The 27,420-nt window shown below is 41.5% G+C and overlaps 13 non-coding genes across 13 annotated transcripts; all 13 read right to left on the reverse strand.

Moving 5' to 3' along the window:
• Nucleotides 1–425: 425 nt before the first annotated feature.
• Nucleotides 426–511, reverse strand: TRNAY-GUA (transfer RNA tyrosine (anticodon GUA)). Its single transcript is given in 2 exon segments — nt 426–461; nt 475–511. It is a non-coding gene; the product is annotated as a tRNA-Tyr (tRNA).
• A 560-nt stretch (nt 512–1,071) lies between these two features.
• TRNAY-GUA (transfer RNA tyrosine (anticodon GUA)) lies at nt 1,072–1,157 on the reverse strand. The gene is given in 2 exon segments: nt 1,072–1,107; nt 1,121–1,157. It is a non-coding gene; the product is annotated as a tRNA-Tyr (tRNA).
• A 2,444-nt stretch (nt 1,158–3,601) lies between these two features.
• On the reverse strand, nt 3,602–3,687 carry TRNAY-GUA (transfer RNA tyrosine (anticodon GUA)). The gene is given in 2 exon segments: nt 3,602–3,637; nt 3,651–3,687. It is a non-coding gene; the product is annotated as a tRNA-Tyr (tRNA).
• Nucleotides 3,688–6,814: 3,127 nt separating this feature from the next.
• Nucleotides 6,815–6,900, reverse strand: TRNAY-GUA (transfer RNA tyrosine (anticodon GUA)). The gene is given in 2 exon segments: nt 6,815–6,850; nt 6,864–6,900. It is a non-coding gene; the product is annotated as a tRNA-Tyr (tRNA).
• A 1,161-nt stretch (nt 6,901–8,061) lies between these two features.
• TRNAY-GUA (transfer RNA tyrosine (anticodon GUA)) lies at nt 8,062–8,147 on the reverse strand. The gene is given in 2 exon segments: nt 8,062–8,097; nt 8,111–8,147. It is a non-coding gene; the product is annotated as a tRNA-Tyr (tRNA).
• Nucleotides 8,148–12,547: 4,400 nt separating this feature from the next.
• On the reverse strand, nt 12,548–12,633 carry TRNAY-GUA (transfer RNA tyrosine (anticodon GUA)). The gene is given in 2 exon segments: nt 12,548–12,583; nt 12,597–12,633. It is a non-coding gene; the product is annotated as a tRNA-Tyr (tRNA).
• Nucleotides 12,634–15,130: 2,497 nt separating this feature from the next.
• On the reverse strand, nt 15,131–15,216 carry TRNAY-AUA (transfer RNA tyrosine (anticodon AUA)). The gene is given in 2 exon segments: nt 15,131–15,166; nt 15,180–15,216. It is a non-coding gene; the product is annotated as a tRNA-Tyr (tRNA).
• Nucleotides 15,217–16,371: 1,155 nt separating this feature from the next.
• TRNAY-GUA (transfer RNA tyrosine (anticodon GUA)) lies at nt 16,372–16,457 on the reverse strand. The gene is given in 2 exon segments: nt 16,372–16,407; nt 16,421–16,457. It is a non-coding gene; the product is annotated as a tRNA-Tyr (tRNA).
• A 559-nt stretch (nt 16,458–17,016) lies between these two features.
• Nucleotides 17,017–17,102, reverse strand: TRNAY-GUA (transfer RNA tyrosine (anticodon GUA)). The gene is given in 2 exon segments: nt 17,017–17,052; nt 17,066–17,102. It is a non-coding gene; the product is annotated as a tRNA-Tyr (tRNA).
• A 1,854-nt stretch (nt 17,103–18,956) lies between these two features.
• Nucleotides 18,957–19,042, reverse strand: TRNAY-AUA (transfer RNA tyrosine (anticodon AUA)). The gene is given in 2 exon segments: nt 18,957–18,992; nt 19,006–19,042. It is a non-coding gene; the product is annotated as a tRNA-Tyr (tRNA).
• Nucleotides 19,043–22,785: 3,743 nt separating this feature from the next.
• Nucleotides 22,786–22,871, reverse strand: TRNAY-GUA (transfer RNA tyrosine (anticodon GUA)). Its single transcript is given in 2 exon segments — nt 22,786–22,821; nt 22,835–22,871. It is a non-coding gene; the product is annotated as a tRNA-Tyr (tRNA).
• A 1,808-nt stretch (nt 22,872–24,679) lies between these two features.
• On the reverse strand, nt 24,680–24,765 carry TRNAY-GUA (transfer RNA tyrosine (anticodon GUA)). Its single transcript is given in 2 exon segments — nt 24,680–24,715; nt 24,729–24,765. It is a non-coding gene; the product is annotated as a tRNA-Tyr (tRNA).
• A 1,807-nt stretch (nt 24,766–26,572) lies between these two features.
• TRNAY-GUA (transfer RNA tyrosine (anticodon GUA)) lies at nt 26,573–26,658 on the reverse strand. The gene is given in 2 exon segments: nt 26,573–26,608; nt 26,622–26,658. It is a non-coding gene; the product is annotated as a tRNA-Tyr (tRNA).
• Between the last annotated feature and the right edge of the window lie 762 nt (nt 26,659–27,420).

Below are 27,420 nucleotides of genomic sequence, written 5' to 3' on the forward strand. Positions count from 1 at the left end.
AAAGCACATCAGTTCACAATTAAAAAAATGACCCCCTCCGCAGTCTCCCGCACCATACTAAGGAGGAAAAGTTGAAAGGCGGCGCCTCACAGGCCATCTCCTCAGAGTATTCATCAGTGTTCGGCCTTGACAATATTTTAATATCTTGGATGGTGTATGGTGTTCTCCCATTTCCCTTGAGAAATCAAGATTGTCAAGGGGATTCTGCTGTTTTGTCAGTTCATAGCAAGAGATGGGGATCCAAAACACGTCACAGGAAACCAACGAAGATTGGTGTCGGACAGAAAAATAACGTGGCCACAGCCTCAAAGCAAAAGGCATCTATTTTCAGTGATGAAATATAATATAATTATAAATTGTCTGTTATTTTACTTTCCAAGTATTTTACTTTCCAAATATTCAATAAAATTTGCATTTGGCAAAAGTCCTTCGAGCCGGATTTGAACCAGCGACCTAAGGATGCCTGTTTTATCACTACAGTCCTCCGCTCTACCAACTGAGCTATCGAAGGCCTGCCAAATCATTCTCTAGCAAACTCAATACGAGCTTCCACTTCAACCGTCGACTTGTAAACATCTCTTGCAATTCGTGCAAAATACTACAAATTTGGCTTGTGACGTTCCCGAATTGAGTAAAAGCACATCAGTTCCCAATTAAAAAAATGACCCCCTCCGCAGTCTCCCGCATGTTAATGACCACCATACTAAGGGGGAAAAGTTGAAAGGCGGCGCCTCACAGGCCATCTCCTCAGAGTATTCAGCCGTGTTGGGCCTTGACAATATTTTAATATCTTGGATGGTGTATAGTGTTCTCTCATTTCCCTTGAGAAATCAAGATTGTCAAGGGGATTCTGCTGTTTTGCCAGTTCATAGCAAGAGATGGGGATCCAAAACACCTCACAGGAAACCAATGAAGATTCGTGTTGGACAGAAAAATAACATGGTCACAGCCTCAAAGCAAAAGGCATCTATTTTCAGTGATGAAATATAATATAATTATAAATTGTCTGCTATTTTACTTTCCAAGTATTTTACTTTCCAAGTATTCAATAAAATGTGCATTTGGCAAAAGTCCTTCGAGCCGGATTTGAACCAGCGACCTAAGGATGCCTGTTTTACCACTACAGTCCTCCGCTCTACCAACTGAGCTATCGAAGGCTTGGCAAATCAGTCTCTAGCAAGCTCAATACGAGCTTCCACTTCAACCGTCGACATTCAAACATCTCTTGCAATTCGTGCAAAATACTACAAATTTGGCTTGTGAGGTTCCCGAATTGAGTAAAAGCACATCAGTTCACAATTAAAAAAATGACCCCCTCCGCAGTCTCCCGCATGTTACTGACCACCATACTAAGGAGGAAAAGTTGAAAGGCGGCGCCTCACAGGCCATCTCCTCAGAGTATTCATCAGTGTTCGGCCTTGACAATATTTTAATATCTTGGATGGTGTATAGTGTTCTCCCATTTCCCTTGAGAAATCAAGATTGTCAAGGGGATTCTGCTGTTTTGTCAGTTCATAGCAAGAGATGGGGATCCAAAATACCTCACAGGAAACCAACGAAGATTGGTGTCGGACAGAAAAATAACGTGGCCACAGCCTCAAAGCAAAAGGCATCTATTTTCAGTGATGAAATATAATATAATTATAAATTGTCTGTTATTTTACTTTCCAAGTATTTTACTTTCCAAGTATTCAATAAAATGTGCATTTGGCAAAAGTACTTTGAGCCGGATTTGAACCAGCAACCTAAGGATGCCTGTTTTACCACTACAGTCCTCCGCTCTACCAACTGAGCTATCAAAGGCTTGGCAAATCAACTCTAGCAAACTCAATACGAGCTTCCACTTCAACCGTCGACTTGTAAACATCTCTTGCAATTCGTGCAAAATACTACAAATTTGGCTTGTGAGGTTCCCGAATTGAGTAAAAGCACATCAGTTCTCAATTAAAAAAATGACCCCCTCTGCAGTCCTCCGCATGTTACTGACCACCATACTAAGGGGGAAAAGTTGAAAGGCGGCACCTCACAGGCCATCTCCTCAGAGTATTCAGCCGCGTTGGGCCTTGACAATATTTTATAGTGTTCTCTCATTTCCCTTGAGAAATCAAGATTGTCAAGGGGATTCTGCTGTTTTGCCAGTTCATAGCAAGAGATGGGGATCCAAAATACCTCACAGGAAACCAACGAAGATTGGTGTCGGACAGAAAAATAACGTGGCCACAGCCTCAAAGCAAAAGGCATCTATTTTCAGTGATGAAATATAATATAATTATAAATTGTCTGTTATTTTACTTTCCAAGTATTTTACTTTCCAAGTATTCAATAAAATGTGCATTTGGCAAAAGTACTTTGAGCCGGATTTGAACCAGCAACCTAAGGATGCCTGTTTTACCACTACAGTCCTCCGCTCTACCAACTGAGCTATCAAAGGCTTGGCAAATCAACTCTAGCAAACTCAATACGAGCTTCCACTTCAACCGTCGACTTGTAAACATCTCTTGCAATTCGTGCAAAATACTACAAATTTGGCTTGTGAGGTTCCCGAATTGAGTAAAAGCACATCAGTTCTCAATTAAAAAAATGACCCCCTCTGCAGTCCTCCGCATGTTACTGACCACCATACTAAGGGGGAAAAGTTGAAAGGCGGCACCTCACAGGCCATCTCCTCAGAGTATTCAGCCGCGTTGGGCCTTGACAATATTTTATAGTGTTCTCTCATTTCCCTTGAGAAATCAAGATTGTCAAGGGGATTCTGCTGTTTTGCCAGTTCATAGCAAGAGATGGGGATCCAAAACACCTCACAGGAAACCAATGAAGATTTGTGTTGGACAGAAAAATAACGTGGCCACAGCCTCAAAGCAAAAGGCATCTATTTTCAGTGATGAAATATAATATAATTATAAATTGTCTGTTATTTTACTTTCCAAGTATTTTACTTTCCAAGTATTCAATAAAATGTGCATTTGGCAAAAGTACTTTGAGCCGGATTTGAACCAGCAACCTAAGGATGCCTGTTTTACCACTACAGTCCTCCGCTCTACCAACTGAGCTATCAAAGGCTTGGCAAATCAACTCTAGCAAACTCAATACGAGCTTCCACTTCAACCGTCGACTTGTAAACATCTCTTGCAATTCGTGCAAAATACTACAAATTTGGCTTGTGAGGTTCCCGAATTGAGTAAAAGCACATCAGTTCCCAATTAAAAAAATGACCCCCTCCGCAGTCTCCCGCATGTTACTGACCACCATACTAAGGGGGAAAAGTTGAAAGGCGGCACCTCACAGGCCATCTCCTCAGAGTATTCAGCCGCGTTGGGCCTTGACAATATTTTATAGTGTTCTCTCATTTCCCTTGAGAAATCAAGATTGTCAAGGGGATTCTGCTGTTTTGCCAGTTCATAGCAAGAGATGGGGATCCAAAACACCTCACAGGAAACCAATGAAGATTCGTGTTGGACAGAAAAATAACATGGTCACAGCCTCAAAGCAAAAGGCATCTATTTTCAGTGATGAAATATAATATAATTATAAATTGTCTGCTATTTTACTTTCCAAGTATTTTACTTTCCAAGTATTCAATAAAATGTGCATTTGGCAAAAGTCCTTCGAGCCGGATTTGAACCAGCGACCTAAGGATGCCTGTTTTACCACTACAGTCCTCCGCTCTACCAACTGAGCTATCGAAGGCTTGGCAAATCAGTCTCTAGGAAGCTCAATACGAGCTTCCACTTCAACCGTCGACATTCAAACATCTCTTGCAATTCGTGCAAAATACTACAAATTTGGCTTGTGAGGTTCCCGAATTGAGTAAAAGCACATCAGTTCCCAATTAAAAAAATGACCCCCTCCGCAGTCTCCCGCATGTTACTGACCACCATACTAAGGAGGAAAAGTTGAAAGGCGGCGCCTCACAGGCCATCTCCTCAGAGTATTCATCAGTGTTCGGCCTTGACAATATTTTAATATCTTGGATGGTGTATAGTGTTCTCCCATTTCCCTTGAGAAATCAAGATTGTCAAGGGGATTCTGCTGTTTTGTCAGTTCATAGCAAGAGATGGGGATCCAAAATACCTCACAGGAAACCAACGAAGATTGGTGTCGGACAGAAAAATAACGTGGCCACAGCCTCAAAGCAAAAGGCATCTATTTTCAGTGATGAAATATAATATAATTATAAATTGTCTGTTATTTTACTTTCCAAGTATTTTACTTTCCAAGTATTCAATAAAATTTGCATTTGGCAAAAGTCCTTCGAGCCGGATTTGAACCAGCGACCTAAGGATGCCTGTTGTATCACTACAGTCTTCCGCTCTACCAACTGAGCTATCGAAGGCTTGGCAAATCATTCTCTAGCAAACTCAATACGAGCTTCCACTTCAACCGTCGACTTGTAAACATCTCTTGCAATTCGTGCAAAATACTACAAATTTGGCTTGTGAGGTTCCCGAATTGAGTAAAAGCACATCAGTTCCCAATTAAAAAAATGACCCCCTCCGCAGTCTCCCGCATGTTACTGACCACCATACTAAGGGGGAAAAGTTGAAAGGCGGCACCTCACAGGCCATCTCCTCAGAGTATTCAGCCGCGTTGGGCCTTGACAATATTTTAATATCTTGGATGGTGTATAGTGTTCTCTCATTTTCCTTGAGAAATCAAGATTGTCAAGGGGATTATGCTGTTTTGCCAGTTCATAGCAAGAGATGGGGATCAAAGAAACACCTCACAGGAAACCAAAGAAGATTGGTGTTGGACAGAAAAATAATGTGGCCACAGCCTCAAAGCAAAAGGCATCTATTTTCAGTGATGAAATATAATATAATTATAAATTGTCTGTTATGTTATTTTCCAAGTATTTTACTTTCCAAGTATTCAATAAAATTTGCATTTGGCAAAAGTCCTTCGAGCTGGATTTGAACCAGCGACCTAAGGATGCCTGTTATCCCACTACAGTCCTCCCCTCTACCAACTGAGCTATCGAAGGCTTTGCAAACCATTCTCTAGCAAGCTCAATTTGAGCTTCCACTTCAACCGTCGACATGCAAACATCTCTTGCAATTCGTGCAAAATACTACAAATTTGGCTTGTGAGGTTCCCGAATTGAGTAAAAGCACATCAGTTCCCAATTAAAAAAAAGACCGCCTCTGCAGTCTCCCGCATGTTACTGACCACCATACTAAGGAGGAAAAGTTGAAAGGCGGCGCCTCACAGGCCATCTCCTCAGAGTATTCAGCCGTGTTGGGCCTTGACAATATTTTAATATCTTGGATGGTGTATAGTGTTCTCTCATTTCCCTTGAGAAATCAAGATTGTCAAGGGGATTCTGCTGTTTTGCCAGTTCATAGCAAGAGATGGGGATCCAAAACACCTGACAGGAAACCAATGAAGATTCGTGTTGGACAGAAAAATAACGTGGCCACAGCCTCAAAGCAAAAGGCATCTATTTTCAGTGATGAAATATAATATAATTATAAATTGTCTGTTATTTTACTTTCCAAGTATTTTACTTTCCAAGTATTCAATAAAATGTGCATTTGGCAAGAGTCTTTCAAGCCGGATTTGAACCAGCGACCTAAGGATGCCTGTTTTACCACTACAGTCCTCCGCTCTACCAACTGAGCTATCGAAGGCTTGGCAAATCAACTCTAGCAAACTCAATACGAGCTTCCACTTCAACCGTCGACTTGTAAACATCTCTTGCAATTCGTGCAAAATACTACAAATTTGGCTTGTGAGGTTCCCGAATTGAGTAAAAGCACATCAGTTCCCAATTAAAAAAATGACCCCCGCCGCAGTCTCCCGCATGTTACTGACCACCATACTAAGGGGGAAAAGTTGAAAGGCGGCACCTCACAGGCCATCTCCTCAGAGTATTCAGCCGCGTTGGGCCTTGACAATATTTTAATATCTTGGATGGTGTATAGTGTTCTCTCATTTCCCTTGAGAAATCAAGATTGTCAAGGGGATTCTGCTGTTTTGCCAGTTCATAGCAAGAGATGGGGATCCAAAACACCTGACAGGAAACCAATGAAGATTTGTGTTGGACAGAAAAATAACGTGGCCACAGCCTCAAAGCAAAAGGCATCTATTTTCAGTGATGAAATATAATATAATTATACATTGTCTGTTATTTTACTTTCCAAGTATTTTACTTTCCAAGTATTCAATAAAATGTGCATTTGGCAAAAGTACTTTGAGCCGGATTTGAACCAGCAACCTAAGGATGCCTGTTTTACCACTACAGTCCTCCGCTCTACCAACTGAGCTATCAAAGGCTTGGCAAATCAACTCTAGCAAACTCAATACGAGCTTCCACTTCAACCGTCGACTTGTAAACATCTCTTGCAATTTGTGCAAAATACCACAAATTTGGCTTGTGAGGTTCCCGAATTGAGTAAAAGCACATCAGTTCCCAATTAAAAAAATGACCCCCTCCGCAGTCTCCCGCATGTTACTGACCACCATACTAAGGGGGAAAAGTTGAAAGGCGGCACCTCACAGGCCATCTCCTCAGAGTATTCAGCCGCGTTGGGCCTTGACAATATTTTATAGTGTTCTCTCATTTCCCTTGAGAAATCAAGATTGTCAAGGGAATTCTGCTGTTTTGCCAGTTCATAGCAAGAGATGGGGATCCAAAACACCTCACAGGAAACCAATGAAGATTCGTGTTGGACAGAAAAATAACATGGTCACAGCCTCAAAGCAAAAGGCATCTATTTTCAGTGATGAAATATAATATAATTATAAATTGTCTGCTATTTTACTTTCCAAGTATTTTACTTTCCAAGTATTCAATAAAATGTGCATTTGGCAAAAGTCCTTCGAGCCGGATTTGAACCAGCGACCTAAGGATGCCTGTTTTACCACTACAGTCCTCCGCTCTACCAACTGAGCTATCGAAGGCTTGGCAAATCCGTCTCTAGCAGGCTCAATACGAGCTTCCACTTCAACCGTCGACATTCAAACATCTCTTGCAATTCGTGCAAAATACTACAAATTTGGCTTGTGAGGTTCCCGAATTGAGTAAAAGCACATCAGTTCACAATTAAAAAAATGACCCCCTCCGCAGTCTCCCGCATGTTACTGACCACCATACTAAGGAGGAAAAGTTGAAAGGCGGCGCCTCACAGGCCATCTCCTCAGAGTATTCATCAGTGTTCGGCCTTGACAATATTTTAATATCTTGGATGGTGTATAGTGTTCTCCCATTTCCCTTGAAAAATCAAGATTGTCAAGGGGATTCTGCTGTTTTGTCAGTTCATAGCAAGAGATGGGGATCCAAAATACCTCACAGGAAACCAACGAAGATTGGTGTCGGACAGAAAAATAACGTGGCCACAGCCTCAAAGCAAAAGGCATCTATTTTCAGTGATGAAATATAATATAATTATAAATTGTCTGTTATTTTACTTTCCAAGTATTTTACTTTCCAAGTATTCAATAAAATGTGCATTTGGCAAAAGTCCTTTGAGCCGGATTTGAACCAGCGACGAGCTATCGAAGGCTTGGCAAATCATTCTCTAGCAAACTCAATACGAGCTTCCACTTCAACCGTCGACTTGTAAACATCTCTTGCAATTCGTGCAAAATACTACAAATTTGGCTTGTGAGGTTCCCGAATGGAGTAAAAGCACATCAGTTCCCAATTAAAAAAATGACCCCCTCCGCAGTCTCCCACATGTTAATGACCACCATACTAAGGGGGAAAAGTTGAAAGGCGGCGCCTCACAGGCCATCTCCTCAGAGTATTCAGCCGTGTTGGGCCTTGACAATATTTTAATATCTTGGATGGTGTATAGTGTTCTCTCATTTCCCTTGAGAAATCAAGATTGTCAAGGGGATTCTGCTGTTTTGCCAGTTCATAGCAAGAGATGGGGATCCAAAACACCTCACAGGAAACCAATGAAGATTCGTGTTGGACAGAAATATAACATGGTCACAGCCTCAAAGCAAAAGGCATCTATTTTCAGTGATGAAATATAATATAATTATAAATTGTCTGATATTTTACTTTCCAAGTATTTTACTTTCCAAGTATTCAATAAAATGTGCATTTGGCAAAAGTCCTTCGAGCCGGATTTGAACCAGCGACCTAAGGATGCCTGTTTTACCACTACAGTCCTCCGCTCTACCAACTGAGCTATCGAAGGCTTGGCAAATCAGTCTCTAGCAAGCTCAATACGAGCTTCCACTTCAACCGTCGACATTCAAACATCTCTTGCAATTTGTGCAAAATACTACAAATTTTGCTTGTGAGGTTCCCGATTTGAGTAAAAGCACATCAGTTCCCAATTAAAAAAATGACCCCCTCCGCAGTCTCCCGCATGTTACTGACCACCATACTAAGGGGGAAAAGTTGAAAGGCGGCGCCTCACAGGCCATCTCCTGAGAGTATTCAGCCGTGTTGGGCCTTGACAATATTTTAATATCTTGGATGGTGTATACTGTTCTCTCATTTCCCTTGAGAAATCAAGATTGTCAAGGGGATTCTGCTGTTTTGCCAGTTCATAGCAAGAGATGGGGATCCGAAACACCTCACAGGAAACCAATGAAGATTGGTGTTGGACAAAAACATAACGTGGCCACAGCCTCAAAGCAAAAGGCATCTATTTTCAGTGATGAAATATAATATAATTATAAATTGTCTGTTATTTTATTTTCCAAGTATTTTACTTTCCAAGTATTCAATAAAATTTGCATTTGGCAAAAGTCCTTCGAGTCGGATTTGAACCAGCGACCTAAGGATGCCTGTTTTACCACTACAGTCCTCCGCTCTACCAACTGAGCTTTCGAAGGCTTGGCAAATCATTCTCTAGCAAACTCAATACGAGCTTCCACTTCAACCGTCGACTTGTAAACATCTCTTGCAATTCGTGCAAAATACTACAAATTTGGCTTGTGAGGTTCCCGAATTGAGTAAAAGCACATCAGTTCCCAATTAAAAAAATGACCTCCTCCGCAGTCTCCCGCATGTTAATGACCACCATACTAAGGGGGAAAAGTTGAAAGGCGGCGCCTCACAGGCCATCTCCTCAGAGTATTCAGCCGTGTTGGGCCTTGACAATATTTTAATATCTTGGATGGTGTATAGTGTTCTCTCATTTCCCTTGAGAAATCAAGATTGTCAAGGGGATTCTGCTGTTTTGCCAGTTCATAGCAAGAGATGGGGATCCAAAACACCTGACAGGAAACCAATGAAGATTCGTGTTGGACAGAAAAATAACGTGGCCACAGCCTCAAAGCAAAAGGCATCTATTTTCAGTGATGAAATATAATATAATTATAAATTGTCTGTTATTTTACTTTCCAAGTATTTTACTTTCCAAGTATTCAATAAAATGTGCATTTGGCAAAAGTCCTTCGAGCCGGATTTGGACCAGCGACCTAAGGATGCCTGTTTTACCACTACAGTCCTCCGCTGTACCAACTGAGCTATCGAAGGCTTGGCAAATCAGTCTCTAGCAAGCTCAATACGAGCTTCCACTTCAACCGTCGACATTCAAACATCTCTTGCAATTCGTGCAAAATACTACAAATTTGGCTTGTGAGGTTCCCGAATTGAGTAAAAGCACATCAGTTCCCAATTAAAAAAATGACCCCCTCCGCAGTCTCCCGCATGTTACTGACCACCATACTAAGGGGGAAAAGTTGAAAGGCGGCACCTCACAGGCCATCTCCTCAGAGTATTCAGCCGCGTTGGACCTTGACAATATTTTAATATCTTGGATGGTGTATAGTGTTCTCTCATTTCCCTTGAGAAATCAAGATTGTCAAGGGGATTCTGCTGTTTTGCCAGTTCATAGCAAGAGATGGGGATCCAAAACACCTCACAGGAAACCAATGAAGATTCGTGTTGGACAGAAAAATAACATGGTCACAGCCTCAAAGCAAAAGGCATCTATTTTCAGTGATGAAATATAATATAATTATAAATTGTCTGTTATTTTACTTTCCAAGTATTTTACTTTCCAAGTATTCAATAAAATGTGCATTTGGCAAAAGTCCTTTGAGCCGGATTTGGACCAGCGACCTAAGGATGCCTGTTTTACCACTACAGTCCTCCGCTGTACCAACTGAGCTATCGAAGGCTTGGCAAATCAGTCTCTAGCAAGCTCAATACGAGCTTCCACTTCAACCGTCGACATTCAAACATCTCTTGCAATTCGTGCAAAATACTACAAATTTGGCTTGTGAGGTTCCCGAATTGAGTAAAAGCACATCAGTTCACAATTAAAAAAATGACCCCCTCCGCAGTCTCCCGCATGTTACTGCCCACCATACTAAGGAGGAAAAGTTGAAAGGCGGCGCCTCACAGGCCATCTCCTCAGAGTATTCATCAGTGTTCGGCCTTGACAATATTTTAATATCTTGGATGGTGTATAGTGTTCTCCCATTTCCCTTGAGAAATCAAGATTGTCAAGGGGATTCTGCTGTTTTGTCAGTTCATAGCAAGAGATGGGGATCCAAAATACCTCACAGGAAACCAACGAAGATTGGTGTCGGACAGAAAAATAACGTTGCCACAGCCTCAAAGCAAAAGGCATCTATTTTCAGTGATGAAATATAATATAATTATAAATTGTCTGTTATTGTACTTTCCAAGTATTTTACTTTCCAAGTATTCAATAAAATGTGCATTTGGCAAGAGTCTTTCGAGCCGGATTTGAACCAGCGACCTAAGGATGCATGTTTTACCACTACAGTCCTCCGCTCTACCAAATGAGCTATCGAAGGCTTGGCAAATCAACTCTAGCAAACTCAATACGAGCTTCCACTTCAACCGTCGACTTGTAAACATCTCTTGCAATTCGTGCAAAATACTACAAATTTGGCTTGTGAGGTTCCCGAATTGAGTAAAAGCACATCAGTTCCCAATTAAAAAAATGACCCCCTCCGCAGTCTCCCGCATGTTACTGACCACCATACTAAGGGGGAAAAGTTGAAAGGCGGCACCTCACAGGCCATCTCCTCAGAGTATTCAGCCGCGTTGGGCCTTGACAATATTTTAATATCTTGGATGGTGTATAGTGTTCTCTCATTTCCCTTGAGAAATCAAGATTGTCAAGGGGATTCTGCTGTTTTGCCAGTTCATAGCAAGAGATGGGGTTCCAAAACACCTCACAGGAAACCAATGAAGATTTGTGTTGGACAGAAAAATAAGGTGGTCACAGCCTCAAAGCAAAAGGCATCTATTTTCAGTGATGAAATATAATATAATTATAAATTGTCTGTTATTTTACTTTCCAAGTATTTAATAAAATGTGCATTTGGCAAAAGTCCAAGCGACCTAAGGATGCCTGTTTTACCACTACAGTCCTCCGCTCTACCAACTGAGCTATCAAAGGCTTGGCAAATCAGTCTCTAGCAAGCTCAATACGAGCTTCCACTTCAACCGTCGACATTCAAACATCTCTTGCAATTCGTGCAAAATACTACAAATTTGGCTTGTGAGGTTCCCGAATTGAGTAAAAGCACATCAGTTCACAATTAAAAAAATGACCCCCTCCGCAGTCTCCCGCATGTTACTGACCACCATACAAAGGAGGAAAAGTTGAAAGGCGGCGCCTCACAGGCCATCTCCTCAGAGTATTCATCAGTGTTCGGCCTTGACAATATTTTAATATCTTGGATGGTGTATAGTGTTCTCCCATTTCCCTTGAGAAATCAAGATTGTCAAGGGGATTCTGCTGTTTTGTCAGTTCATAGCAAGAGATGGGGATCCAAAATACCTCACAGGAAACCAACGAAGATTGGTGTCGGACAGAAAAATAACGTGGCCACAGCCTCAAAGCAAAAGGCATCTATTTTCAGTGATGAAATATAATATAATTATAAATTGTCTGTTATTTTACTTTCCAAGTATTTTACTTTCCAAGTATTCAATAAAATGTGCATTTGGCAAGAGTCTTTCGAGCCGGATTTGAACCAGCGACCTAAGGATGCCTGTTTTACCACTACAGTCCTCCGCTCTACCAACTGAACTATCGAAGGCTTGTCAAATCAACTCTAGCAAACTCAATACGAGCTTCCACTTCAACCGTCGACTTGTAAACATCTCTTGCAATTCGTGCAAAATACTACAAATTTGGCTTGTGAGGTTCCCGAATTGAGTAAAAGCACATCAGTTCCCAATTAAAAAAATGACCCCCTCCGCAGTCTCCCGCATGTTACTGACCACCATACTAAGGGGGAAAAGTTGAAAGGCGGCACCTCACAGGCCATCTCCTCAGAGTATTCAGCCGCGTTGGGCCTTGACAATATTTTAATATCTTGGATGGTGTATAGTGTTCTCTCATTTCCCTTGAGAAATCAAGATTGTCAAGGGGATTCTGCTGTTTTGCCAGTTCATAGCAAGAGATGGGGATCCAAAACACCTCACAGGAAACCAATGAAGATTCGTGTTGGACAGAAATATAACATGGTCACAGCCTCAAAGCAAAAGGCATCTATTTTCAGTGATGAAATATAATATAATTATAAATTGCCTGATATTTTACTTTCCAAGTATTTTACTTTCCAAGTATTCAATAAAATGTGCATTTGGCAAAAGTCCTTCGAGCCGGATTTGAACCAGCGACCTAAGGATGCCTGTTGTACCACTACAGTCCTCCGCTCTACCAACTGAGCTATCGAAGGCTTGGCAAATCACTCTCTAGCAAACTCAATACGAGCTTCCACTTCAACCGTCGACTTGTAAACATCTCTTGCAATTCGTGCAAAATACTACAAATTTGGCTTGTGAGGTTCCCGAATTGAGTAAAAGCACATCAGTTCCCAATTTAAAAAATGACCCCCGCCGCAGTCTCCCGCATGTTACTGACCACCATACTAAGGGGGAAAAGTTGAAAGGCGGCACCTCACGGGCCATCTCCTCAGAGTATTCAGCCGCGTTGGGCCTTGACAATATTTTAATATCTTGGATGGTGTATAGTGTTCTCTCATTTCCCTTGAGAAATCAAGATTGTCAAGGGGATTCTGCTGTTTTGCCAGTTCATAGCAAGAGATGGGGATCCAAAACACCTGACAGGAAACCAATGAAGATTCGTGTTGGACAGAAAAATAACGTGGCCACAGCCTCAAAGCAAAAGGCATCTATTTTCAGTGATGAAATATAATATAATTATAAATTGTCTGTTATTTTACTTTCCAAGTATTTTACTTTCCAAGTATTCAATAAAATGTGCATTTGGCAAGAGTCCTTCGTGCCGGATTTGAACCAGCGACCTAAGGATGCCTGTTTTACCACTACAGTCATCCGCACTACCAACTGAGCTATCGAAGCCTTGGCAAATCACCTCTAGCAAACTCAATACGAGCTTCCACTTCAACCGTCGACTTGTAAACATCTCTTGCAATTTGTGCAAAATACTACAAATTTGGCTTGTGAGGTTCCCGAATTGAGTAAAAGCACATCAGTTCCCAATTAAAAAAATGACCCCCTCCGCAGTCTCCCGCATGTTACTGACCACCATACTAAGGGGGAAAAGTTGAAAGGCGGCACCTCACAGGCCATCTCCTCAGAGTATTCAGCCGCGTTGGGCCTTGACAATATTTTAATATCTTGGATGGTGTATAGTGTTCTCTCATTTCCCTTGAGAAGTCAAGATTGTCAAGGGGATTCTGCTGTTTTGCCAGTTCATAGCAAGAGATGGGGATCCAAAACACCTCACAGGAAACCAATGAAGATTTGTGTTGGACAGAAAAATAAGGTGGTCACAGCCTCAAAGCAGAAGGCATCTATTTTCAGTGATGAAGTATAATATAATTATAAATTGTCTGTTATTTTACTTTCCAAGTATTTTACTTTCCAAGTATTCAATAAAATGTGCATTTGGCAAAAGTCCTTTGAGCCGGATTTGAACCAGCGACCTAAGGATGCCTGTTTTACCACTACAGTCTTCCGCTCTACCAACTGAGCTATCAAAGGCTTGACAAATCAGTCTCTAGCAAGCTCAATACGAGCTTCCACTTCAACCGTCGACATTCAAACATCTCTTGCAATTCGTGCAAAATACTACAAATTTGGCTTGTGAGGTTCCCGAATTGTGTAAAAGCACATCAGTTCCCAATTAAAAAAATGACCCCCTCCGCAGTCTCCCGCATGTTACTGACCACCATACTAAGGGGGAAAAGTTGAAAGGCGGCGCCTCACAGGCCATTTCCTCAGAGTATTCAGCCGTGTTGGGCCTTGACAATATTTAAATATCTTGGATGGTGTATACTGTTCTCTCATTTCCCTTGAGAAATCAAGATTGTCAAGGGGATTCTGCTGTTTTGCCAGTTCATAGCAAGAGATGGGGATCCGAAACACCTCACAGGAAACCAATGATGATTGGTGTTGGACAGAAACATAACGTGGCCACAGCCTCAAAGCAAAAGGCATCTATTTTCAGTGATGAAATATAATATAATTATAAATTGTCTGTTATTTTATTTTCCAAGTATTTTACTTTCCAAGTATTCAATTAAATTTGCATTTGGCAAAAGTCCTTCGAGCCGGATTTGAACCAGCGACCTAAGGATGCCTGTTTTACTACTACAGTCCTCCGCTCTACCAACTGAGCTTTCGAAGGCTTGGCAAATCATTCTCTAGCAAACTCAATACGAGCTTCCACTTCAACCGTCGACTTGTAAACATCTCTTGCAATTCGTGCAAAATACTACAAATTTGGCTTGTGAGGTTCCCGAATTGAGTAAAAGCACATCAGTTCCCAATTAAAAAAATGACCCCCTCCGCAGTCTCCCGCATGTTAATGACCACCATACTAAGGGGGAAAAGTTGAAAGGCGGCCCCTCACAGGCCATCTCCTCAGAGTATTCAGCCGTGTTGGGCCTTGACAATATTTTAATATCTTGGATGGTGTATAGTGTTCTCTCATTTCCCTTGAGAAATCAAGATTGTCAAGGGGATTCTGCTGTTTTGTCAGTTCATAGCAAGAGATGGGGATCCAAAACACCTGACAGGAAACCAATGAAGATTCGTGTTGGACAGAAAAATAACGTGGCCACAGCCTCAAAGCAAAAGGCATCTATTTTCAGTGATGAAATATAATATAATTATAAATTGTCTGTTATTTTACTTTCCAAGTATTTTACTTTCCAAGTATTCAATAAAATGTGCATTTGGCAAAAGTCCTTTGAGCCGGATTTGAACCAGGGACCTAAGGATGCCTGTTTTACCACTATAGTCCTCCGCTCTACCAACTGAGCTATCGAAGGCTTGGCAAATCAACTCTAGCAAACTCAATACGAGCTTCCACTTCAACCGTCGACTTGTAAACATCTCTTGCAATTCGTGCAAAATACTACAAATTTGGCTTGTGAGGTTCCCGAATTGAGTAAAAGCACATCAGTTCCCAATTAAAAAAATGACCCCCTCCGCAGTCTCCCGCATGTTACTGACCACCATACTAAGGGGGAAAAGTTGAAAGGCGGCACCTCACAGGCCATCTCCTCAGAGTATTCAGCCGCGTTGGGCCTTGACAATATTTTAATATCTTGGATGGTGTATAGTGTTCTCTCATTTCCCTTGAGAAATCAAGATTGTCAAGGGGATTCTGCTGTTTTGCCAGTTCATAGCAAGAGATGGGGATCCAAAACACCTCACAGGAAACCAATGAAGATTCGTGTTGGACAGAAATATAACATGGTCACAGCCTCAAAGCAAAAGGCATCTATTTTCAGTGATGAAATATAATTATAAATTGTCTGCTATTTTACTTTCCAAGTATTTTACTTTCCAAGTATTCAATAAAATGTGCATTTGGCAAAAGTCCTTTGAGCCGGATTTGAACCAGCGACGAGCTATCGAAGGCTTGGCAAATCATTCTCTAGCAAACTCAATACGAGCTTCCACTTCAACCGTCGACATTCAAACATCTCTTGCAATTCGTGCAAAATACTACAAATTTGGCTTGTGAGGTTCCCGAATTGAGTAAAAGCACATCAGTTCCCAATTAAAAAAATGACCCCCTCCGCAGTCTCCCACATGTTAATGACCACCATACTAAGGGGGAAAAGTTGAAAGGCGGCGCCTCACAGGCCATCTCCTCAGAGTATTCAGCCGTGTTGGGCCTTGACAATATTTTAATATCTTGGATGGTGTATAGTGTTCTCTCATTTCCCTTGAGAAATCAAGATTGTCAAGGGGATTCTGCTGTTTTGCCAGTTCATAGCAAGAGATGGGGATCCAAAACACCTGACAGGAAACCAATGAAGATTCGTGTTGGACAGAAAAATAACGTGGCCACAGCCTCAAAGCAAAATGCATCTATTTTCAGTGATGAAATATAATATAATTATAAATTGTCTGTTATTTTACTTTCCAAGTATTTTACTTTCCAAGTATTCAATAAAATGTGCAATTGGCAAAAGTCCTTCGAGCCGGATTTGAACCAGCGACCTAAGGATGCCTGTTTTACCACTACAGTCCTCTGCTCTACCAACTGAGCTATCGAAGGCTTGGCAAATCAGTCTCTAGCAAGCTCAATACGAGCTTCCACTTCAACCGTCGACATTCAAACATCTCTTGCAATTCGTGCAAAATACTACAAATTTGGCTTGTGAGGTTCCCGAATTGAGTAAAAGCACATCAGTTCACAATTAAAAAAATGACCCCCTCCGCAGTCTCCCGCATGTTACTGACCACCATACTAAGGGGGAAAAGTTGAAAGGCGGCGCCTCACACGCATCTCCTCAGAGTATTCAGCCGTGTTGGGCCTTGACAATATTTTAATATCTTGGATGGTGTATAGTGTTCTCTCATTTCCCTTGAGAAATCAAGATTGTCAAGGGGATTCTGCTGTTTTGCCAGTTCATAGCAAGAGATGGGGATCCAAAACACCTCACATGAAACCAATGAAGATTCGTGTTGGACAGAAACATAACGTGGCCACAGCCTCAAAGCAAAAGGCATCTATTTTCAGTGATGAAATATAATATAATTATAAATTGTCTGTTATTTTACTTTCCAAGTATTTTACTTTCCAAGTATTCAATAAAATTTGCATTTGGCAAAAGTCCTTCGAGCCGGATTTGAACCAGCGACCTAAGGATGCCTGTTGTACCACTACAGTCCTCCGCTCTACCAACTGAGCTATCGAAGGCTTGGCAAATCACTCTCTAGCAAACTCAATACGAGCTTCCACTTCAACCGTCGACTTGTAAACATCTCTTGCAATTCGTGCAAAATACTACAAATTTGGCTTGTGAGGTTCCCGAATTGAGTAAAAGCACATCAGTTCCCAATTTAAAAAATGACCCCCGCCGCAGTCTCCCGCATGTTACTGACCACCATACTAAGGGGGAAAAGTTGAAAGGCGGCACCTCACGGGCCATCTCCTCAGAGTATTCAGCCGCGTTGGGCCTTGACAATATTTTAATATCTTGGATGGTGTATAGTGTTCTCTCATTTTCCTTGATAAATCAAGATTGTCAAGGGGATTATGCTGTTTTGCCAGTTCATAGCAAGAGATGGGGATCAAAGAAACACCTCACAGGAAACCAAAGAAGATTGGTGTTGGACAGAAAAATAATGTGGCCACAGCCTCAAAGCAAAAGGCATCTATTTTCAGTGATGAAATATAATATAATTATACATTGTCTGTTATGTTATTTTCCAAGTATTTTACTTTCCAAGTATTCAATAAAATTTGCATTTGGCAAAAGTCCTTCGAGCCGGATTTGAACCAGCGACCTAAGGATGCCTGTTTTACCACTACAGTCCTCCCCTCTACCAACTGAGCTATCGAAGGCTTGGCAAACTGTTCTCTAGCAAGCTCAATTCGAGCTTCCACTTCAACCGTCGACATGCAAACATCTCTTGCAATTCGTGCAAAATACTACAAATTTGGCTTGTGAGGTTCCCGAATTGAGTAAAAGCACATCAGTTCCCAATTAAAAAAATGACCGCCTCCGCTGTCTCCCGCATGTTACTGACCACCATTCAAAGGAGGAAAAGTTGAAAGGCGGCGCCTCACAGGCCATCTCCTCAGAGTATTCATCAGTGTTCGGCCTTGACAATATTTTAATATCTTGGATGGTGTATAGTGTTCTCCCATTTCCCTTGAGAAATCAAGATTGTCAAGGGGATTCTGCTGTTTTGTCAGTTCATAGCAAGAGATGGGGATCCAAAATACCTCACAGGAAACCAACGAAGATTGGTGTCGGACAGAAAAATAACGTGGCCACAGCCTCAAAGCAAAAGGCATCTATTTTCAGTGATGAAATATAATATAATTATAAATTGTCTGTTATTTTACTTTCCAAGTATTTTACTTTCCAAGTATTCAATAAAATGTGCATTTGGCAAAAGTCCCTTGAGCCGGATTTGAACCAGCCACCTAAGGATGCTTGTTTTACCACTACAGTCTTCCGCTCTACCAACTGAGCTTTCGAAGGCTTGGCAAATCATTCTCTAGCAAACTCAATACGAGCTTCCACTTCAACCGTCGACTTGTAAACATCTCTTGCAATTCGTGCAAAATACTACAAATTTGGCTTGTGAGGTTCCCGAATTGAGTAAAAGCACATCAGTTCCCAATTAAAAAAATGACCCCCTCCGCAGTCTCCCGCATGTTAATGACCACCATACTAAGGGGGAAAAGTTGAAAGGCGGCCCCTCACAGGCCATCTCCTCAGAGTATTCAGCCGTGTTGGGCCTTGACAATATTTTAATATCTTGGATGGTGTATAGTGTTCTCTCATTTCCCTTGAGAAATCAAGATTGTCAAGGGGATTCTGCTGTTTTGCCAGTTCATAGCAAGAGATGGGGATCCAAAACACCTGACAGGAAACCAATGAATATTCGTGTTGGACAGAAAAATAACGTGGCCACAGCCTCAAAGCAAAAGGCATCTATTTTCAGTGATGAAATATAATATAATTATAAATTGTCTGTTATTTTACTTTCCAAGTATTTTACTTTCCAAGTATTCAATAAAATGTGCATTTGGCAAAAGTCCTTTGAGCCGGATTTGAACCAGGGACCTAAGGATGCCTGTTTTACCACTATAGTCCTCCGCTCTACCAACTGAGCTATCGAAGGCTTGGCAAATCAACTCTAGCAAACTCAATACGAGCTTCCACTTCAACCGTCGACTTGTAAACATCTCTTGCAATTCGTGCAAAATACTACAAATTTGGCTTGTGAGGTTCCCGAATTGAGTAAAAGCACATCAGTTCCCAATTAAAAAAATGACCCCCTCTGCAGTCTCCCGCATGTTACTGACCACCATACTAAGGGGGAAAAGTTGAAAGGCGGCACCTCACAGGCCATCTCCTCAGAGTATTCAGCCGCGTTGGGCCTTGACAATATTTTAATATCTTGGATGGTGTATAGTGTTCTCTCATTTCCCTTGAGAAATCAAGATTGTCAAGGGGATTCTGCTGTTTTGCCAGTTCATAGCAAGAGATGGGGATCCAAAACACCTCACAGGAAACCAATGAAGATTCGTGTTGGACAGAAATATAACATGGTCACAGCCTCAAAGCAAAAGGCATCTATTTTCAGTGATGAAATATAATATAATTATAAATTGTCTGCTATTTTACTTTCCAAGTATTTTACTTTCCAAGTATTCAATAAAATGTGCATTTGGCAAAAGTCCTTTGAGCCGGATTTGAACCAGCGACGAGCTATCGAAGGCTTGGCAAATCATTCTCTAGCAAACTCAATACGAGCTTCCACTTCAACCGTCGACTTGTAAACATCTCTTGCAATTCGTGCAAAATACTACAAATTTGGCTTGTGAGGTTCCCGAATTGAGTAAAAGCACATCAGTTCCCAATTAAAAAAATGACCCCCTCCGCAGTCTCCCACATGTTAATGACCACCATACTAAGGGGGAAAAGTTGAAAGGCGGCGCCTCACAGGCCATCTCCTCAGAGTATTCAGCCGTGTTGGGCCTTGACAATATTTTAATATCTTGGATGGTGTATAGTGTTCTCTCATTTCCCTTGAGAAATCAAGATTGTCAAGGGGATTCTGCTGTTTTGCCAGTTCATAGCAAGAGATGGGGATCCAAAACACCTGACAGGAAACCAATGAAGATTCGTGTTGGACAGAAAAATAACGTGGCCACAGCCTCAAAGCAAAAGGCATCTATTTTCAGTGATGAAATATAATATAATTATAAATTGTCTGTTATTTTACTTTCCAAGTATTTTACTTTCCAAGTATTCAATAAAATGTGCATTTGGCAAAAGTCCTTCGAGCCGGATTTGAACCAGCGACCTAAGGATGCCTGTTTTACCACTAGAGTCCTCCGCTCTACCAACTGAGCTATCGAAGGCTTGGCAAATCAGTCTCTAGCAAGCTCAATACGAGCTTCCACTTCAACCGTCGACATTCAAACATCTCTTGCAATTCGTGCAAAATACTACAAATTTGGCTTGTGAGGTTCCCGAATTGAGTAAAAGCACATCAGTTCCCAATTAAAAAAATGACCCCCTCCGCAGTCTCCCGCATGTTACTGACCACCATACTAAGGGGGAAAAGTTGAAAGGCGGCACCTCACAGGCCATCTCCTCAGAGTATTCAGCCGCGTTGGGCCTTGACAATATTTTAATATCTTGGATGGTGTATAGTGTTCTCTCATTTCCCTTGAGAAATCAAGATTGTCAAGGGGATTCTGCTGTTTTGCCAGTTCATAGCAAGAGATGGGGATCCAAAACACCTCACAGGAAACCAATGAAGATTGGTGTTGGACAGAAACATAACGTGGCCACAGCCTCAAAGCAAAAGGCATCTATTTTCAGTGATGAAATATAATATAATTATAAATTGTCTGTTACTTTATTTTCCAAGTATTTTACTTTCCAAGTATTCAATTAAATTTGCATTTGGCAAAAGTCCTTCGAGCCGGATTTGAACCAGCGACCTAAGGATGCCTGTTTTACTACTACAGTCCTCCGCTCTACCAACTGAGTTTTCGAAGGCTTGGCAAATCATTCTCTAGCAAACTCAATACGAGCTTCCACTTCAACCGTCGACTTGTAAACATCTCTTGCAATTCGTGCAAAATACTACAAATTTGGCTTGTGAGGTTCCCGAATTGAGTAAAAGCACATCAGTTCCCAATTAAAAAAATGACCCCCTCCGCAGTCTCCCACATGTTAATGACCACCATACTAAGGGGGAAAAGTTGAAAGGCGGCGCCTCACAGGCCATCTCCTCAGAGTATTCAGCCGTGTTGGGCCTTGACAATATTTTAATATCTTGGATGGTGTATAGTGTTCTCTCATTTCCCTTGAGAAATCAAGATTGTCAAGGGGATTCTGCTGTTTTGCCAGTTCATAGCAAGAGATGGGGATCCAAAACACCTGACAGGAAACCAATGAAGATTCGTGTTGGACAGAAAAATAACGTGGCCACAGCCTCAAAGCAAAATGCATCTATTTTCAGTGATGAAATATAATATAATTATAAATTGTCTGTTATTTTACTTTCCAAGTATTTTACTTTCCAAGTATTCAATAAAATGTGCATTTGGCAAAGGTCCTTCGAGCCGGATTTGATCCAGCGACCTAAGGATGCCTGTTTTACCACTACAGTCCTCCGCTCTACCAACTGAGCTATCGAAGGCTTGGCAAATCAGTCTCTAGCAAGCTCAATACGAGCTTCCACTTCAACCGTCGACATTCAAACATCTCTTGCAATTCGTGCAAAATACTACAAATTTGGCTTGTGAGGTTCCCGAATTGAGTAAAAGCACATCAGTTCCCAATTAAAAAAATGACCCCCTCCGCAGTCTCCCGCATGTTACTGACCACCATACTAAGGGGGAAAAGTTGAAAGGCGGCACCTCACAGGCCATCTCCTCAGAGTATTCAGCCGCGTTGGGCCTTGACAATATTTTAATATCTTGGATGGTGTATAGTGTTCTCTCATTTCCCTTGAGAAATCAAGATTGTCAAGGGGATTCTGCTGTTTTGCCAGTTCATAGCAAGAGATGGGGATCCAAAACACCTCACAGGAAACCAATGAAGATTCGTGTTGGACAGAAATATAACATGGTCACAGCCTCAAAGCAAAAGGCATCTATTTTCAGTGATGAAATATAATATAATTATAAATTGTCTGCTATTTTACTTTCCAAGTATTTTACTTTCCAAGTATTCAATAAAATGTGCATTTGGCAAAAGTCCTTCGAGCCGGATTTGGACCAGCGACCTAAGGATGCCTGTTTTACCACTACAGTCCTCCGCTGTACCAACTGAGCTATCGAAGGCTTGGCAAATCAGTCTCTAGCAAGCTCAATACGAGCTTCCACTTCAACCGTCGACATTCAAACATCTCTTGCAATTCGTGCAAAATACTACAAATTTGGCTTGTGAGGTTCCCGAATTGAGTAAAAGCACATCAGTTCCCAATTAAAAAAATGACCCCCTCCGCAGTCTCCCGCATGTTACTGACCACCATACTAAGGGGGAAAAGTTGAAAGGCGGCACCTCACAGGCCATCTACTCAGAGTATTCAGCCGCGTTGGGCCTTGACAATATTTTAATATCTTGGATGGTGTATAGTGTTCTCTCATTTCCCTTGAGAAATCAAGATTGTCAAGGGGATTCTGCTGTTTTGCCAGTTCATAGCAAGAGATGGGATCCAAAACACCTCACAGGAAACCAATGAAGATTCGTGTTGGACAGAAATATAACATGGTCACAGCCTCAAAGCAAAAGGCATCTATTTTCAGTGATGAAATATAATATAATTATAAATTGTCTGCTATTTTACTTTCCAAGTATTTTACTTTCCAAGTATTCAATAAAATGTGCATTTGGCAAAGGTCCTTCGAGCCGGATTTGAACCAGCGACCTAAGGATGCCTGTTTTACCACTACAGTCCTCCGCTCTACCAACTGAGCTATCGAAGGCTTGGCAAATCCGTCTCTAGCAAGCTCAATACGAGCTTCCACTTCAACCGTCGACATTCAAACATCTCTTGCAATTTGTGCAAAATACTACAAATTTGGCTTGTGAGGTTCCCGAATTGAGTAAAAGCACATCAGTTCACAATTTAAAAAATGACCCCCTCCGCAGTCTCCCGCATGTTACTGACCACCATACTAAGGAGGAAAAGTTGAAAGGCGGCGCCTCACAGGCCATCTCCTCAGAGTATTCATCAGTGTTCGGCCTTGACAATATTTTAATATCTTGGATGGTGTATAGTGTTCTCCCATTTCCCTTGAGAAATCAAGATTGTCAAGGGGATTCTGCTGTTTTGTCAGTTCATAGCAAGAGATGGGGATCCAAAATACCTCACAGGAAACCAACGAAGATTGGTGTCGGACAGAAAAATAACGTCGGACAGAAAAATAACGTGGCCACAGCCTCAAAGCAAAAGGCATCTATTTTCAGTGATGAAATATAATATAATTATAAATTGTCTGTTATTTTACTTTCCAAGTATTTTACTTTCCAAGTATTCAATAAAATGTGCATTTGGCAAAAGTCCTTTGAGCCGGATTTGAACCAGCGACGAGCTATCGAAGGCTTGGCAAATCATTCTCTAGCAAACTCAATACGAGCTTCCACTTCAACCGTCGACTTGTAAACATCTCTTGCAATTCGTGCAAAATACTACAAATTTGGCTTGTGAGGTTCCCGAATTGAGTAAAAGCACATCAGTTCCCAATTAAAAAAATGACCCCCTCCGCAGTCTCCCGCATGTTACTGACCACCATACTAAGGGGGAAAAGTTGAAAGGCGCGCCTCACAGGCCATCTCCTCAGAGTATTCAGCCGTGTTGGGCCTTGACAATATTTTAATATCTTGGATGGTGTATAGTGTTCTCCCATTTCCCTTGAGAAAACAAGATTTTCAAGGGGATTCTGCTGTTTTGTCAGTTCATAGCAAGAGATGGGGATCCAAAACACCTCACAGGAAACCAACGAAGATTGGTGTCGGACAGAAACATAACGTGGCCACAGCCTCAAAGCAAAAGGCATCTATTTTCAGTGATGAAATATCATATAATTATAAATTGTCTGTTATTTTATTTTCCAAGCATTTTACTTTCCAAGTATTCAATAAAATTTGCAATTGGCAAAAGTCCTTCAATCTGGATTTGAACCAGCGACCTAAGGATGCCTGTTTTACCACTACAGTCCTCTGCTCTACCAACTGAGCTATCGAAGGCTTGGCAAATCAGTCTCTAGCAAGCTCAATAGGAGCTTCCACTTCAACCGTCGACATTCAAACATCTCTTGCAATTCGTGCAAAATACTACAAATTTGGCTTGTGAGGTTCCCGAATTGAGTAAAAGCACATCAGTTCACAATTAAAAAAATGACCCCCTCCGCAGTCTCCCGCATGTTACTGACCACCATACTAATGGGGAAAAGTTGAAAGGCGGCGCCTCACAGGCCATCTCCTCAGAGTATTCAGCCGTGTTGGGCCTTGACAATATTTTAATATCTTGGATGGTGTATAGTGTTCTCTCATTTCCCTTGAGAAATCAAGATTGTCAAGGGGATTCTGCTGTTTTGCCAGTTCATAGCAAGAGATGGGGATCCAAAACACCTCACATGAAACCAATGAAGATTCGTGTTGGACAGAAACATAACGTGGCCACAGCCTCAAAGCAAAAGGCATCTATTTTCAGTGATGAAATATAATATAATTATAAATTGTCTGTTATTTTACTTTCCAAGTATTCAATAAAATTTGCATTTGGCAAAAGTCCTTCGAGCCGGATTTGAACCAGCGACCTAAGGATGCCTGTTGTACCACTACAGTCCTCCGCTCTACCAACTGAGCTATCGAAGGCTTGGCAAATCACTCTCTAGCAAACTCAATACGAGCTTCCACTTCAACCGTCGACTTGTAAACATCTCTTGCAATTCGTGCAAAATACTACAAATTTGGCTTGTGAGGTTCCCGAATTGAGTAAAAGCACATCAGTTCCCAATTAAATAAATGACCCCCGCCGCAGTCTCCCGCATGTTACTGACCACCATACTAAGGGGGAAAAGTTGAAAGGCGGCACCTCACGGGCCATCTCCTCAGAGTATTCAGCCGCGTTGGGCCTTGACAATATTTTAATATCTTGGATGGTGTATAGTGTTCTCTCATTTTCCTTGAGAAATCAAGATTGTCAAGGGGATTATGCTGTTTTGCCAGTTCATAGCAAGAGATGGGGATCAAAGAAACACCTCACAGGAAACCAAAGAAGATTGGTGTTGGACAGAAAAATAATGTGGCCACAGCCTCAAAGCAAAAGGCATCTATTTTCAGTGATGAAATATAATATAATTATAAATTGTCTGTTATGTTATTTTCCAAGTATTTTACTTTCCAAGTATTCAATAAAATGTGCATTTGGCAAAAGTCCTTTGAGCCGGATTTGAACCAGCGACGAGCTATCGAAGGCTTGGCAAATCATTCTCTAGCAAACTCAATAGGAGCTTCCACTTCAACCGTCCACTTGTAAACATCTCTTGCAATTCGTGCAAAATACTACAAATTTGGCTTGTGAGGTTCCCGAATTGAGTAAAAGCACATCAGTTCCCAATTAAAAAAATGACCCCCTCCGCAGTCTCCCGCATGTTACTGACCACCATACTAAGGGGGAAAAGTTGAAAGGCGCGCCTCACAGGCCATCTCCTCAGAGTATTCAGCCGTGTTGGGCCTTGACAATATTTTAATATCTTGGATGGTGTATAGTGTTCTCCCATTTCCCTTGAGAAAACAAGATTGTCAAGGGGATTCTGCTGTTTTGTCAGTTCATAGCAAGAGATGGGGATCCAAAACACCTCACAGGAAACCAACGAAGATTGGTGTCGGACAAAAACATAACGTGGCCACAGCCTCAAAGCAAAAGGCATCTATTTTCAGTGATGAAATATCATATAATTATAAATTGTCTGTTATTTTATTTTCCAAGCATTTTACTTTCCAAGTATTCAATAAAATTTGCAATTGGCAAAAGTCCTTCAATCTGGATTTGAACCAGCGACCTAAGGATGCCTGTTTTACCACTACAGTCCTCTGCTCTACCAACTGAGCTATCGAAGGCTTGGCAAATCAGTCTCTAGCAAGCTCAATACGAGCTTCCACTTCAACCGTCGACATTCAAACATCTCTTGCAATTCGTGCAAAATACTACAAATTTGGCTTGTGAGGTTCCCGAATTGAGTAAAAGCACATCAGTTCACAATTAAAAAAATGACCCCCTCCGCAGTCTCCCGCATGTTACTGACCACCATACTAAGGGGGAAAAGTTGAAAGGCGGCGCCTCACACGCATCTCCTCAGAGTATTCAGCCGTGTTGGGCCTTGACAATATTTTAATATCTTGGATGGTGTATAGTGTTCTCTCATTTCCCTTGAGAAATCAAGATTGTCAAGGGGATTCTGCTGTTTTGCCAGTTCATAGCAAGAGATGGGGATCCAAAACACCTCACATGAAACCAATGAAGATTCGTGTTGGACAGAAACATAACTTGGCCACAGCCTCAAAGCAAAAGGCATCTATTTTCAGTGATGAAATATAATATAATTATAAATTGTCTGTTATTTTACTTTCCAAGTATTTTACTTTCCAAGTATTCAATAAAATTTGCATTTGGCAAAAGTCCTTCGAGCCGGATTTGAACCAGCGACCTAAGGATGCCTGTTGTACCACTACAGTCCTCCGCTCTACCAACTGAGCTATCGAAGGCTTGGCAAATCATTCTCTAGCAAACTCAATACGAGCTTCCACTTCAACCGTCGACTTGTAAACATCTCTTGCAATTCGTGCAAAATGCTACAAATTTGGCTTGTGAGGTTCCCGAATTGAGTAAAAGCACATCAGTTCCCAATTTAAAAAATGACCCCCGCCGCAGTCTCCCGCATGTTACTGACCACCATACTAAGGGGGAAAAGTTGAAAGGCGGCACCTCACGGGCCATCTCCTCAGAGTATTCAGCCGCGTTGGGCCTTGACAATATTTTAATATCTTGGATGGTGTATAGTGTTCTCTCATTTTCCTTGAGAAATCAAGATTGTCAAGGGGATTATGCTGTTTTGCCAGTTCATAGCAAGAGATGGGGATCAAAGAAACACCTCACAGGAAACCAAAGAAGATTGGTGTTGGACAGAAAAATAATGTGGCCACAGCCTCAAAGCAAAAGGCATCTATTTTCAGTGATGAAATATAATATAATTATAAATTGTCTGTTATGTTATTTTCCAAGTATTTTACTTTCCAAGTATTCAATAAAATTTGCATTTGGCAAAAGTCCTTCGAGCCGGATTTGAACCAGCGACCTAAGGATGCCTGTTTTACCACTACAGTCCTCCCCTCTACCAACTGAGCTATCGAAGGCTTGGCAAACCGTTCTCTAGCAAGCTCAATTCGAGCTTCCACTTCAACCGTCGACATGCAAACATCTCTTGCAATTCGTGCAAAATACTACAAATTTGGCTTGTGAGGTTCCCG

Source organism: Ambystoma mexicanum, chromosome 1p (genome assembly GCF_040938575.1).
Source record: "Ambystoma mexicanum isolate Mex_15411 chromosome 1p, UKY_AmexF1_1, whole genome shotgun sequence".
Taxonomy (NCBI): Eukaryota; Metazoa; Chordata; class Amphibia; order Caudata; family Ambystomatidae; genus Ambystoma; species Ambystoma mexicanum.